At 44.3% G+C, this 13130-nt stretch overlaps 1 protein-coding gene across 24 annotated transcripts in view; it reads left to right on the top strand.

The window, feature by feature from the left end:
* Window positions 1–4803: 4803 nt before the first annotated feature.
* CDON (cell adhesion associated, oncogene regulated) overlaps window positions 4804–13130 on the top strand; it is a 109872-nt gene continuing 101545 nt past the window's right edge. For 8 of the 24 annotated variants that reach the window (XR_007920241.3, XR_011378521.2, XR_001793506.4 and 5 more), the window contains exon 1: window positions 5313–5552. The gene's annotated coding sequence lies outside the window, so the exon portion shown is untranslated. Of the gene's footprint in view, window positions 4888–5312; window positions 5553–6426; window positions 6451–7186; window positions 7275–8473; window positions 8717–10570; window positions 10593–13130 lie in introns of those variants that run through there. The other 16 variants (XM_089335437.1, XM_089335450.1, XM_017342655.4 and 13 more) reach the window with 11 other exon arrangements.

Below are 13130 nucleotides of genomic sequence, written 5' to 3'. Positions count from 1 at the left end.
GTGTAGAGATCATTCACTGCCATGTTTTAAATTACTCCTAAGTATTGTTATGCTATTGTAAACGGAATTGTTTTCTTAATTTCTATTTTGGAAAACTCACTGTTGTGCATAAAAGCACTCCTGATTTTTGTATGTTGATTTTGTAACTTACAACCTCACTGATTTTGTAGATCAGTTCTAACCGTTTTTGTATGTAATCTTTAGGATTTTTTATACATAAGCTGATGTCATGAACAAAGAGATATAATTTAATTTCTTCTTTACTTGTATGAATGCTTTTTACTTCCTTATCTTGTGTAAGGGTTCTGGCTGGGACTTCTAGTACTATGTTGAATAGAAGACATGAGAGTGGTACAAGTGGGCACCTTTGTCTTACTCCTGATCTTGGGAGAAAGCTTTCAATTTTTTACTGTTGAGTATGATTTTAGCTGTGGACGTGTCACATACACGTATTCTGTTGCAGTACATTCATTTATACCTAACTTTTGAGGACTTTTTTTAAACTTTTATTTAGTAAATATAAATTTCCAAAGTACAGTTTATGGATTACAATGTCCCCCCCCCCCCCATAACTTCCCTCCCACCCACAACCCTCCCGTCTCCTGCTCCTACTTTTGAGGACTTTTAAAATCAAGAATAGATATTGATTTTTTTCTGATGATTTTTCTGCATCTGTTGGGATGATCATGGGGTGTCTGTCCTTCATTTTTTTAAAAAAAATATTTATTTATTTGAAAGTCAGAGTTATACAGAGAGTTCACTCAATTGGCTGCAATGGCTGGAGCTGCGCTGATCTGAAGCCAGGAGTCAGGAGCTTCTTCCTAGTCTCCCACGTGGGTGCAGGGGCCAAGGACTTGAACCATCCTCTACTGCTTTCCCAGGCCATAGCAGAGAGCTGGATTGGAAGTGGAGCAGCCGGGTCTCGAACTGGAGCCCATGTGCCAGCCCTCTGTCCTTCATTTTGTTAATACAGTTCGTCACATTTTGTGATTTTACATGTATTAAACCATTTTTACAACCCTTGGATGAATCTACTTGATCATGGTAAATGTTCTGTTTAATGTGCCGTTGAATTAGATTTCCTAGTACTTTGCTGAAGACTTTTGCATCTGTGTCCATCAGGGACACTGGCCTGGAGTTTTCTTCCCTTGTAGTATCCTTGCCTGGCTTTGGTATGGATGTAGTGCTTAGCGGTGGACACTTGGATGGTCACTAATCTGTTATAAACAATGTTATAGAGAATGGACTTTCCATATGAGAGCAAGGATATCTGTAGAATAAATTTTCCAGACCGGAACTGCAAAATCAAAGGATAAAAGCATGCTGAGTTTTGATAACCATTGTCAAACTTTCTTCCCTGGAGGTTATACCATTTTTTATTCCTACCAGCAATATGTGAAACTGCAATGTAAGTATTACTGTCTATGTTTTAGATATGGAGAAAGCAAGGCATGGAAAATATCAAGTCATATAATTAATATTCAGGTTTTAACTCAAATGTGTGCTCCTCTGTATCTCACCTATTCAGCACTCATCAGCTAGTGTTTTGTTCTGATGTTCTTTGACAAATCACAACAAAGCTCAGCCATGAGGGATGGCCCCAGAGAAGTGGCCTGAACAAAACTTATGAACATTCGGTGGATAAAGGAAGGAAGAGAAGGAATTTATCTGTTCTCTCCCTCCCATGCCCTTCTCACAGTCCGTGGGGTAGATAATACACCGGCACTTTTGACTTGGATCTCTCAGCAGATGCTGGGGAAGAAAGATTCCAAGTTTTGCTGGGTCTAGAAATGGTGGGCAGCTGCTGTAGCTGAGGGTCCCAGAGACACGTGAGGCCAAGAGAGCCTGAGATGGCCTCCATCTCTTTTTATTATTAAATCTAGTGCTTTCTACCTAAAAGATGTTCTAAAACTTCTAAAAAATTAAATTAAAAAATTATGTATTTGAGAAGCAGAGAGAGAGAGAGAGAGAGAGAGAGAGAGAGACTGAACTCCAAATAGTCCCAGATGTCTACAACAACTGGGGCTGTGCTGGGCTAGGGCTGGAGTCAGGAGCTAGGACCTATCCAGAGTTCCCAGCTGGGTGGCAGATACTTGAGCCATCATCACTGTCTCCCAGGGTCTGTGTTAGCAGGAAGCTGGACTCAGGTGCCAGAGTTGGGCACTGAATCTAGGCACTGCAGTGTGAGACTTAGGCATTTTAACCAGTAGCTCAAAAGCCCACTGCCCCAAGAAATGTTTAATTGATCATTCAATTGAAGTAGTATTAATGCAAATAAATATTCTTATTCTAGGGACACACTAATATACAGCAACTAAGAGCCCCGTTTCCCTGGGTTTCAGCACCAGATCTGACACTGAGCAGCTGTGTAACCCTAGCCAAAGCACTTTGCATTTCTGTGCTTCATCGGTAATATGGGATTAACACCTACAAGAATACTTGGCAGCTAACAAGAACTGTGTGAGACTCAACTAGTATTATCACATCTAGCTTTCATTAAGTATTTATTTAATTTGCATCATTTGCCTGATGTGTATCATCTAATTAATCCTCTCAATAACCCTTTGGCATAGGTGGTATTACTAACCAGTGTTAGACAGTCACATTATCCCCCTTTTAAAAAATTAATTTATTTATTTGAAAGGCAGAGTTACAGAGAGGCAGAAGCAGAGAGGGGAGAGAGAGAGAGAGAATTTTCCATCTGCTGGTTTATTCCCTCAAATGGCTGCAACAGCTGGAACTCGGCCATTCAGAAGCCAGGAGCTAGGTCTCCCATGTGGGTGCAGGGACCCAAGCACTTGGGCCATCTTCTGCTGCTTTCCTAGACACATAAGCAGGGAGCTGGATTGGAAGTAGAGCAGCCAAGATTTGCCCATATGGGATATGCCCATATGGGATACTGGTGCTGCAGATAGTGGCTTTACCTGCTATTCTTCAGTTCTGGCCCCTACCCGTTTTATAGATGATGAAATCAAGACCCCAAAAGTTCAAGTAACTTGACCAAGGTCAAGGAGATAGAATCAGTCTCCAGGGCTCCCTTTAATCAATTTTACAGTGCCTTTAGATGATCTTTCTAAACACAAATCTGGTAATATCATACCCCTATGTAAAACACTGTGTTGATTCTCCACTGCCTACAGGATCAAGTCCCAGCTTCTTGGTGTGACAAAGATGGGCATCCGTGACCTGGGTTCAGTTGCTTTCTGCAATACCTTCACGGGCCAACCCCTGCTTGGCCCCTTGCACTTTAGCCACAAAGAATTGCTCCTTTGAGTTGCCTTGTTTCTTGCCTTTACGCCTTTATTAACAATACCTCCTCTATCTAGACCATCTTTCTACTCCTTCACCTTTACCTGGCTAACTCGTACTAGCCTTTAAGACTTAGTTCTTGGGAAGACTTTTTTCAGCAAGCCCCATTCTCAAACTGCAGACCATGGTTAGCAACACTGCCTTTGTGCCCCCACAGCTCCCTGCTCACTGTCCTGGAGAAATCTTAGTGTACATATCATGTATGTGTTTGTGCTGCAATAGATTATGAACTCTTTGAGGCCTAGGACTGTGCATTACTCCTCTATATAGTTCTATGCCTAGCAGTGGAATGGACTAGGTGCTCAAGAAATATTTACTAGAGTAAATGTTGACAAAATGAAGAATGAGAGAGAGAGAGAGAGAGAGAGACAGAGGTCTTTCATTCTACTGGTTCACTCCCCAAATGACTGCAACAGCTGGAGCTGAGCTGATCCAAAGCCAGGAGCCAGGAGCTTCTTCCAGGTCTCCCATGTGGGTGAAGGGGCCCAAGCACTTGGGCCATCTTCTACTGCTTTCCCAGGCCATAGCAGAGAGCTGGATTGGAAGAGGAGCAGCCAGGACTCAGACCAGCACCTATATGGGAAGTCAGTGCGCTGCAGGATCAGGCTTTATCCCCCTGCGCCACATTGCCAGCCCTGAAATCCACATTTTCATTCCATTCATACAAAATTCCCATTTCAGTTAAAACTCCTGTATTTTTAAGAGGTCTTATTTGCTGAAAGAAAAATTATTTATTATACCTTAATAACACATAGGTTCATGGTCCAAATAAGTACAAAACAAAACAAAACACCGATTTACTTTCTAGGGGCTTTCACAAAGACCCTGACCTATCTAAAGGAGAAAGTTAAACTGTAGGAACAATATCACACTTCCAAAGCATTGCTCTTTAAAATCGAAGCAAGAAGGCAGGAGTGAGCAGCTGGGATATTTCTCAAGTTCAGAACTGTGTTTTTGAGCTTCAAGTATTATTAGAGTTTCTATTGCAGTTAAACAAATTGTAATTATCACAGTGGTAAAATAATGAACTAGTAATAATAATAATTATTATTATTATTATACAGAAGTTACGATCCTCAAATCCCCTCTGAGTGGCAGGTGTTTTTCACCAAGCGTCATATACATTCTCCACGGCAACCGTATAATAGAAATTATTTTTTCCTTTTTCTACTTGGACAACTGAAGTTCAGAGAAATCCAGTGACCTCGGGGCAGGTCCAACAGACTCCTTGGGAAGATTGTGGGCCAAAGGCCACGCTGATTTCATCAGGGCACACTGACCCTCTCCCGGTCTCTGAGAGTTTGCTGCCTGCTCCCTTGCATGTGGGTTCAGGACTTAGACGAATCCGTTTAAGAAAGCAAACGTGGAATGGGTGAAAAGGTTTAGGAACGACGAGCCTGAGCCACAGGTCTGACAGACACCAGGTAAGAGCGCAGAGCAGGGACGCACAAGTTAGCTGCGCCAAGGATCCGGGGGCGGGGCAGAGGGCGATAGGGCGGGGCCTGGGCGGGGCCTCGGGGCAACCTGCGGACCATTTGTGTACCAGCCAGAAATGCCGCCTGTCGCGGGGAAGCAAAGGTGAGGGGGGGGATTAGCGAGTGCACGCGTTATGTGAATCCCCGTACCCTGCTCAAGCAACTCGTCTTCAACTGACCGGCACCAAAGGCCAGCCCCTTCTTTGCTCCCCTGGGCGGACTGCTGGTGGAGTAGGCGGGTGGGTAGAGGGGAACTGGTGCTGCGCGGCACGCCCACCCCCACCAGACTGATTGGTACGGCCCATCCCCCGCCGCTGATCTGGCAGGCTGCGCGCGCACCCTCCGGCGGGGCGCGGGCCGGCGGGGAGCGGCGGCCTCCACGGCCCGCCTCCGCCTCTGCCCCTACCTCTGCCCGGTTCCCTCCTCCCGCTGCTCGCGTGCTCCTCGCCGGCCCCGCGCCCGCGCGCCTTGGCGGGGAGGAGCGCGGCTCGGGGGCGCGCCCCGGCGACTCCGCCCCTAGCTCCCCTCCCCTGAGCCCGGGCGCCCGGCTCGCGCGGCTCGGCGTGTGGAGATTGGGGACCCGGCGCCCGCCCCAGCGCCCCCGCCCCGGCGTGTGAGGCGCCGCGCCCTCCTGCTGCCCTGCCCGGTGCATGGAGGGGCCCGGTCGGGTCGTAGCCGCCGCCAGCGCGCTGGGGGATGACCTGGGGGTGGCTTTCGGAGCCGGCTGCCGCGCAGGAGGTCTGGGGGCTTAGTCTGCCCCGCGGAGAGGTGCGGGGGAGTGGGTCCCGCAGCAGGGTCGGAGGGAGGGGTGGTCGGGGGAGATGGGGCTTGGGGGCCCCGCGGCGCGGGCAGGCCGGCGAGCCCCGCCGCGCGTGGGGGTCCCTGGCTGCGTGCTGGAGACTGGGAGCCACCTCGCGGGAGGCGGCGGGGTGAGGTGTCAGGGGCGCGGTGCAGCCTCAGAGAGGGATCCGCTGGGGCAGGTGAGCCGCAGCGTGGCGCGGGGCGCCGGCGCGTTTTCCCAAGGGAGCGGGGCTCCTCGGCGCTCCCAACCTCCATCCCGCAGAGCGCCCGCGGGAGACAGTGATTTATGTGTGGGGAGAAGCAAGGGAAATTTCCTGCACAATGTATCTTTCTCTGCCCTCACAGACTCTGAGACTTCCCAGCCCCAGGGAGTGTATTTTTCCTTCTCCTCTGTAAAGCTTTCTGTGGATGGCTTTATCATTTGCTAAATACATTACGGCGCGCTATTTATTGCAGTCTGCAAGCTGCAGACCTTTGTTGCATTCTCTGTGCATCTAAGAATTTCAGTAATAAATCACCGAGGAGGGTAGACTCCCGTGCCCTTCCCTTCATTGTTCCCCGGCTCACCACCACTTCAGGTGGAATGCTTGCCTTTCCTGCTGGCCACCGCAGAGGGTGGCAGGTGCTTTGAGGGCAGGCTGCTTTCCCGTTGGGATCTGGAGTTTAGGGAACCTCGGGACCAGAAAGCCAGCCTTTGTGTCTCAAATCAGACACCTTGGCAAACAGGGGGTCGGACTAAGAGGTAAAATGAGACTTTGTTCTCAGGCCAGTGCCAGTCAGGATGAAAAGGCAGAGAATTCTGGTTCCTGGCTTCCCTGATCCCATCTGACATTTGGCGTAGCTGATGACCAGTGTCCGCAAGCAGGTGGGACCCGGCTGGAGAGGGAGGCGCGTTTGTTCTTAGTAATCATTCTAGACATCTGATTACATTTTATAGCCTTTTTCTTGGGAGTCTCAGTTTTAGCTGAAAGTGAGGGTCGTTCAACTATTAGGATAAGATGAAAGGAAAACCTTCCAAAAATTTCTGGAAATTTAAAATTGGCGCTTAACTAAAAAAAGCATTCATAGGCACCCGGAGAGGCACCAAATGCTGTAGTTTCTGTTATGCACATGTTGAAGTAAACTGCCACATACCTCAAGTTACATGAGAAGGATGGAGAAAACCTGTTTCATTTTGTAAAGACGTGCCCTGGGTGTGTGTTTGGCACTGTGTAGAGCAGAAACATTTATATTTCTATTAAAAAAAAAACACTAGTGTACATTGTTTAACTTTCATGCAAAAACTCGGATATAGTATTTGGAAAATCTGTCTTTGTTTGAATAGTTTAGTCAACCAGGAAAATCAGTTACCAGAGGTACTGGGCTATTGTTTGTGTAGTGGCTCACTTGGGATGCTTTGATTGATTGCTGTGGGTTCTCTTCTACCTCTTCTGTTTAAAGTACTTCAACAGCCCTGACTCTCCAGCCCAGAAGTGCAGAGAACCCTGAGGACTTGGAGCAACCGATCTAACTTGTGTCAGTTGGCTTCCAAACCTAGCTTACTCTTGGCAGGTGCTTTGACTTTGCATGGAAGGAATTAAGGTCTCTTAAAGATAGGTTTCACCTCCACCACACCCCAGGTGTATTCAGAGCCTTGCAGTGTGTAGGGATAGGAACTTCTGTCACAGGTCTTTGCTTTCAAGAGGGCAGGTACAACTTAATGACCAGTTGTCATGCGAAGTCTCTTCTCACGTTGTTCTGTGTACTTTTATGACTCTTGGGAGGACTTCATTTATGGTTTTGCCAAAGTACAAGTGAAAGTAAAATTTTTCTTTTAGAAATGTTTCATTTGTGAACGTTTAGACTAAAAATTGGTGTTGGTTTCAGGAATTATATTGAAATTAGGAAGGGGGTGGAAATAAAAGATAGTGAATTGAGAGTTTTGTTGTTTTAATGTGTAAACCTGTGTGATTACCATTGAGACTATGTTAAGGTACAGATAAGACAACACATAGATGAGGTGCCCACCAGGTAGCCTTTCTTTAGATAAATGATCTTTCTGTATAATGCAAACTAATTAGATTAGAGGTGGAATTTAGGGTCTGGTTGCTAAATATATTGTCTTGAAGGATTTTGCTTTTATAGTATGCCACTCCCCCACCCCACTTTGGTACTTTTCTCAAGTCTTGTTAGCTTGGGTTGAATTAGAGATTGTTTTATTGTTTTTATTTAAATTTTTATGTTGTATGTGAGCATTCCTTGTGATGGATTTTTGTTGGGTGTTTGACACAAATCACAAGAGTATGGAGAGGAGGGCTTTTCTTGATTTTTTTTTTTTTCCCCGTTAAAATTAAGGATGCTATGCAGAATAGACTGAATGTCACTTTAAAACTATTGGATTACAATTAAAGGAAAAACTGGTTTGTTGGTTTTTCTTTTCTTTATTCCTTCAAGTTTTCCCTCATTGTTTGCACTCTTTCCCCCATTGTCAGGCTTAAAACATACAGTATCATTGTCATCTGTCCCCTGGATAATGGTCCTGAGGTGATATTATTAATGTGGCTTTTTAAAATCAAACTAATTATACTTGCCTAAAAGAGCCACATGTGTGTGATTCTAGCTGCCTGGTGCCTTTTGAGAGCCCTGGAGACAAGCTAGTGAATAGAGCTGAAAATTCATTCTGTATTTGATTAAATGGAACAGACTCGCTGCTCCTTACCCCAGCAGGGGCTATGAGATCTCTTGATCCCCGAAGCGGCTCCAAGACCCTGGGAATTCCATTAGCGAGCACCTGAGGAATTTCTGCCCTGCAGTGCCTTTTTTGTATGAGTGTGTGTGTGTGTGTGTGTGTGTGTGTGTGTGTGGAGAGGGAGTGAGCCCAGTGGTGATGGGGGAGGGGGCTCGGGGCAGGGGGCGGAGAGCGGGCTGTATTAGAAGACTCCATATGTTAGCAGATCTAAAATCAAGGCATGACTTAACAGCTTATCTTGTAAGAGAAAACCCAAGCCCAGGGCCGATCCCTGGTCCAGACTTTATTACGAGTGGCAGAGGGGGGATGTGTTTTTCAGCACTGAAGTGAACTCCAGTGTAAGCAGAGGGAGTCTCTTCGCTGCTCTCCTCCGAAGCACAAGCATATACACGTTGCAGACTTGGTGAGTTTTCTTTGAATGATCTTCTGATAAATATGTAAAATTGTGCTACAGTTTGGTCTTGCCTGGAAGGGCTGATGTATTGTTTTAATAACTTTATGAAGTGAGAGCAAAAGTCAAGACTTTTATGTGGAGCAAATTGTTTTTCGGAGATGAAATGCTTGTTTGGATAGGCGTGTTTTGGTTTATGCTTTTGTTTTGATATGATTTTATCGTGTTTTTGTTACATTATGATAGCATTTAAATTCATTTAGGGCCTATCCCCCTTTTCTGTTGTCTTTTTAAAGAATTCTATCTGATTTCTCATGCTTTTGAGGCTTTGCTCTGCAGACTTGCTAGCAGCCCCAAGTAAATGAAAACACATCTACTAAAACATACTGTAAAATCTTTGGAGCAAAAGATTTTGAGAAACATGACTGTCCCTCCTCCCCTGCTCCGAATAGTTTTTGGACACCAACATTTTTCGGAATATTATCTCAGTTGTCTCTTGCGTATTTTTTCAGGAAGACCAGCTCTGATTTGAGGCTGGGGTCGATGATTGGTTTTCATCTTCCGGGGATGTGAATACCAGTAGTTTGCAATTAATGCAGAGTACAGCAGCGTGTTTGATGGTTAATTTGATGTATTTCATCCCTGACTAAAATCGTGTTGTATTTAGTGTCCAGTTCTTTTCATCCTATTCCCACCTAGTCCTGTACCCAATCCTTCTCCTAATACAATGTGTTTAGAAAATAGGGAAGTCTTTTTGATAACATATTGAATTCTTTTCCACCTTAATCCAAGGCATGCCTTCTACTAGTATGGACAAATTGAAAGAGCTCTTGAATGAATTGGAGTAAATACAGAAATTAGCGTTGTGCCTGTCTGGGTTCACCATTGTTTAGTCACTTTACAGTGTGATGTATTTTGGTGGCCAGAGATAATAAAACATTATCCCAAAGAACATTGTGTTCTGCAGTAAATCAGTTGGAATATGAGTAGAGAATCTTAATTCTTGAGAGCAAATGACAGGCCTTTTAATCTCAAGAGAAAAAATACTGGTTATGTTATTGAGCTTAGTTAGGTTACATATTCTGACGTTTTGATGCCTAGAACTGTGTGGTTAATTTGTTTTATATTACCCTAACATAAACGGAGAATTAAGAAGAACTTGCTTTTTTTTTGTCTGTTCCTGTTATAGACCAGCTCACTTCTTACTCATTTGAGGTTAGGCAGTGATCTTGACCTAAACCTTGGATTCTTTATCTGTAAAATGGGGATGATAAAAATAGTGTCTGTTACTACTGTTGTGGGGATTAAATGAGATAGTGAAAGTAAAGCACTTGGCTTGTAGTCAAACCTCTGTAAACGTTAGCTGTTTTTTTTTTTAATTATTAATTCCTCCTCCTATACTTGTTAGTGTATTACTTTGATCCAGAGTTATTTCTTTGAAGTACTAAAAAATGAGGAGTTCTTGGAAGTTAGTTTAGCTAAATGTAGTTGCTGTAGCCTTAGCACGTTACAGTTTTCTTAAATTTGCAGTGGAAATGGAGAAGAGACTTGGAAACAATCTTGCATTTTTCCCCCCAGGGAAGTATAATGTAATGCATACATTGTACAGCTAATGTGCATGAAGTGAACAGCTAGTAAACTAACAATTGCACACACCTGTGATAATCCTTACTCAAGAGAGGGCACATTTCCTTCACCTGGAAGGCTGCGTGAGCTGCCCTTACTAGGCAGCCCTCTCTCCTTGCAGCAACACTGGGGACTGGGCTCGCAGTAGTCCAGTTGCCCCTACTCTTGGGTTTATAAAAGTGGACCCACAGCACATGTGCCCTTACGCCTGGTTTCTTGTCCTGCTCGTTGTCTGCGAGATTGATCTGTGTTATTGTATACGGTATGAATTCATGTTTTTTCAATTGTTTCAGAGTCTTGTGTGTTTTAGAATTAATAGTAGTTCCTTTTATTGGCATGTTTATCATTGGGGAAAGAAAATAACAATACTCTTCCTAAATTTTTTAGAAAATCAGATCCCAGGGGCTATTTTAGAAAAATGACCATGGCTTCATTTTCATAGATAAAACTGAGTTGAAGATAAAATAATTCAGTTGGAGTTCCATAAACCAAATCCTATGGTAAATGCATTCATATTTTCTATGTTTGTTCCTCAAAATAGGGGAAAAAAAACTTACCTAGAGTAGGTTATATTCTTCATGTTTAAGATTAAATACCATTGTCAATACTTAAAATTGTGTAGATGTGACCACCAGCCCACCATTCTTTTTTTTTTTTTTTTTGAGTTTAAAATGAAAAACACAGTATTTTTCTCAGAAAAAATAAGTTGCCTACCAAAAACAGAAGAAAATGGAGCTAGTGTGTTATAGTCTAGGAAGATACTGGAAAGTAGGATTGAACCCTTCGATCGGGAAGACGTGTTGGTTACTCATCTTATTCACAGTTGCTGTCAGCTGGTGCCTTATATATTGAGTTTCTGTTTGTATTTTGGAATTCCTAATATGCTAAATAAAATGTATGTCACAAGCAGAGAGGCATGAATGCAAGATGGTACAGGTGAGCCAGAAGCTTTTGATTTGAGGGGAGCTAGGGCGAGGTGGATGCTTGGATGTCTGTGATTGGAAGTGTTTGATTGAGGACTTCCTGAGTGTTGGTTCACCACCAGCCATTGTGCTCTCAGGAGACACTGTGTTTTTCAGCATTTGCAATTTTAGTTAATCTTACCATGCACACAGCACCATGACAGGCTCATTCTGCACAGACAGCCGTGTGCAGGGAGGGTTTCTCCGGGTCTCCAGGGGGCCCCCTTGTCTCTCTTTCTTCCTAAGTCAGACCATCAGAGGCCAGGATTGCGTCAGGGAGGGAGGTGGGGATGAGCTGAAATAGCGATACCCCATTCATCTTATGTCTTTGGTGGGGGCACGCAAAGATGTGGATTATGTTTCAAAAGAATGAGAAAAGCTTATTTTGAGAGCGCAGGAGCTTCTTATCATTTATCCATGTTCTGTGCAGTTTGCAAAGGGTGGTGTGGAGACCATCTCTTCCTTGAGTGAGAGGTTGGGCTACGTGACCCCAAAGGCCTCTGTATTGCTAAGGCTCCTTGACAGAGGGTTTTATGGTGAGGCTCAGCCACACACCCACCACCAACTTTGGAGGGAGAACACGTGTTCAAGTTTCACACAGCCATTGGAGAAATACATGTTTTGAAACCAACCCCAGTGGAAAGTTGAGACTGCCTCTGCCTGCCGACCTCTTTCACTTTGAACGTAATCCTTAGTTATCACAAGTCAGTGTCCAGTAGTCTTCTGCTTAAAGAACGTAGGAACTTTCCCAGTATTCTAAGCATATGATATGATGATACTTTACAAGTATGGTATTTGCCAACTTTTTGTATACGTAGATACACCTCTGAGAATTTACTTGAAACTGTCACTTGGCCCAGTTAGATATATTCAGTCCTATATTAGTTATCAAATAAAAATTGGTCTGTGCGCTGCTTATCTCTTCTTCCAAACCTCTCTAAACGTGAATTTCAAAGGAGAGATATAACTCATGTGGTGAATTATCCAAGCAACAAAACTATATTCAGGATATTTTCTGGGCTCCACAGATACTTAATCCAATGGTGTACACATCTTTTCTGTATAGTATTTTGTGTCAATATTTTATATTTAGAATTGCTGAAGGGATTGTGAAATCTTGAATCACCAAAGTAAGATTTTCTCTATTTTATGAAGAAGAAAGGTCTACAGAGTTTTTCCTGCTGTATGTTTATATATTCACATAAATCCCCTCTCTGCCGTCCCCTGTAACCCATCAGCAGGTCTCCTGTCCTATTGTCTGTAACCATTACCTTAGGTTTCTCGTGCAGTCTCAGAGTCATTCCCCTTCTTGATGCCTCTGCTGCCCTTAGCCGCTCAGCATTCCTGAATATTCCACGCTCTCTCCTGCAGCCTGGGAACGTGTCTCTCATGGCACGGACACAGTTTGATAATCGTGTACGTCATTCTCTTACTCCTGAGAACAGACAGCCTGATCCCCCCTCACCCCACCCCGCCCTCTGCCTAGCAAACACCAAGTGCTCAGATGTCCTGCACAGCATTAATGTGTATTTGAATTTCTTGGCAGGGGTGGTGGGGTTGGATGGTGCTGTTAGCATGCAGATTCGGATTCTGTGGGTCTGAGGGAAAGATTCTCCCGAGCAAGTTCCCAAGTGACATTGAAAGGTGGGTGGAGCACCTGAACAGCAAGATGCTCAACGTCTTTATGTTTTCCAGATCCGGGAATGACTTCAGCACACAGAAATCAGTGACTCTGAGTGTCAAGTTCAGGGAGAGATACTTCAAATAATGAAGACCAAAGAAAGCTTTAGAGAAATAAAGAGTTACATGTTGAAGATACTAGGACATCTGTTTTCACA

This window comes from Oryctolagus cuniculus, chromosome 1 (genome assembly GCF_051225735.1).
Source record: "Oryctolagus cuniculus isolate XC-2025 breed Fujian yellow rabbit chromosome 1, ASM5122573v1, whole genome shotgun sequence".
Taxonomy (NCBI): Eukaryota; Metazoa; Chordata; class Mammalia; order Lagomorpha; family Leporidae; genus Oryctolagus; species Oryctolagus cuniculus.
The sequence above is the reverse complement of the archived record's forward strand: the minus strand, read 5'-3'. Positions and strand labels throughout refer to the sequence as shown.